The sequence below is a fragment of the Myotis davidii genome, unplaced genomic scaffold, assembly GCF_000327345.1.
Source record: "Myotis davidii unplaced genomic scaffold, ASM32734v1 scaffold514, whole genome shotgun sequence".
NCBI classification, from domain to species: Eukaryota; Metazoa; Chordata; class Mammalia; order Chiroptera; family Vespertilionidae; genus Myotis; species Myotis davidii.
In genome coordinates this window covers 1,214,480-1,216,510 of record NW_006286236.1, presented here as the reverse complement: position 1 = coordinate 1,216,510, position 2,031 = coordinate 1,214,480, and the positions used below count along the sequence as shown (strand labels likewise).

Below are 2,031 nucleotides of genomic sequence, written 5' to 3'. Positions count from 1 at the left end.
GTCCAGCCTGGAGTGTGGAGATGGAGAGGGTGCCCGGGGCAGCACCCTGACAGCTAAGGGTGACACCCGAATTCTCGGCACTTGCCAATTTCTGGAGTCTAAGGCCTACCATGGCCAGTGGTAAGACGGCACTGTGCTACCCCTCAGTCAGTCCAGGAAGATCTCACAATGGAATCTTAGGAGCTGTTACTACGACACACTGGTGTTTTGCTCAGACGGGACGATGGGTACACAGACTCTCTTTACACTATTCTCTGACAGTTCTGTAGACGTTCCTGTATGAGGTTGCATGTAAGAAGTACTGGGTGGCCCTGACCAGTTTGGCTCAGTGGATAGAGCATCGGCCTGCGGACGAAGGGTCCCAGGTTCGATTCCGGTCAAGGGCATGTACCTCGGTTGCGGGCACATGCCCAATAGGGGCTGTGCAGGAGGAGCTGATCGATGTTTCTAACTCTCTATCCTTCTCCCTTCCTCTCTGTAAAAATCAATAAAATATGTTTTTTTAAAAAAGAATAAGTAGTACTGGGAGGGTGATGCTTGTTAAAGGGATCCGTGGAAGGCTGACTGCGGAGGCCCAGACACAGGACAATCTGAGCTGTCTTCTCTCTCCCCTCCCCTAGCACCACCCCTTCTCTAAGCTCCAAGGAAAACCCGGAAAGTTGCCGTGGCTGTCCGGTTCCTCGGGTAACGGGGATCTGAGCCAGGTGAGGAGCTGTGACGGCTCCCGGGACAGGGAGAGGGCCGGGAGCGAAGCAGGAGGAGGGGAGAGGGCCAGAAAAACCTGACTTTTTGGACTGAGGCAGAACTGGACCGTGGGGGCAGCCAGAAGCCTGAGTGCTGGCCATGGACTCCCATCGAAGCAGTTCAGTAGATGCTTGGGCACAGGGTCATAGGCAGGGAGGGTACCCAGGGCTCAGGGAAGACTCCGGGGCTCAGAGGCAGCAGAAACACCTGGATTTGAGCTTCAAATGCACTTCCTACCGCTGAGGGGTCCTGGGCAAACTGTTTCCGGCCTGTCTGTGAAAGGGAGCCAGCAGCACCCCCTGTACCAAAAGGCCCAGGGCTGACCCATTTCCCTGGGCAGCGCCACCACCAGGTCCGGGAAGGAAAAACACCAGTCTGCCGGCTACTGAGCGCTCACTGCGTGTCACCGGCCAAGCGCCTTCGGAGCCCTGCCCACCCAGGGAGGCCATGTTACCGTGTTGTCCCCATCGGACCAAGAAGGTGATGGTGGAGGCTCCGAGAGGTTAAAGATCCTACGTGAGGCCACACCCAGCACGTTGCTGAGTTGAGCTTTGAACCAGAAACCTGGTGTCACTGCGACCAAAGATGCCCAGGCCAGGGTGCCTGGGTCTTGGCAGATTAGGACGCTAGAGGTGTTTGGGGGAGGGAGGAGCTGACAGCCAATTGGGATGGATGACTTGCACAGAGAGGGCAGGCTTGCCAGGGCCCTGGACGGCCGGAATGAGTACCCCTGGGATGTATCCTAGGGTCCGGTCCATGGAGGCCCGGGAAGGGTAGACATCCCAGAGGCCTTCCCTGCCCCTTGGGGACGTGGGTGTTCACGGCCCCCACCCTTGCCCTTTGACCTGACCTTGAAACAAGTTTGACCGCATGTTATAGCCCAGATCGTAGTAGTCGGAGAAGATGGAGGCGATTTCCGTGGGACTCTGGCGCCTGCTGGGCCATGAGCTTGCCCTCTTCTGGCCCTCGAGGGCCTCGCCAATGGCATTTCGAGCCTGAGCAGGGAGGGACGAGAGGAGACACGGGTTAGAGAAGCAGGACCAGCTTCTCTTTCTATTTTTGGGCCATGAGCTTGCCCTCTTCTGGCCCTCGAGGGCCTCGCCAATGGCATTTCGAGCCTGAGCAGGGAGGGACGGAGAGGAGACACAGGATAGAGAAGCAGGTCCAGCTTCTCTACTTCCCCTTTAACTCCCCTGACCCTGCCCTCACCACGCCTGCTCCCCCCTTAGCCTGCAGCCCTCAACCAACCCGCAGGACTGGGGAGCTGATGCTAAAGAACCCTCCTCC

The 2,031-nt window shown here is 57.9% G+C and overlaps 1 protein-coding gene across 1 annotated transcript in view; it reads right to left on the bottom strand.

Annotated features, from left to right (window-relative positions):
* Positions 1-2,031, bottom strand: part of TEX33 (testis expressed 33) — an 11,670-nt gene that overhangs the window by 1,148 nt on the left and 8,491 nt on the right. The gene's annotated exons all lie outside the window — the stretch shown is intronic.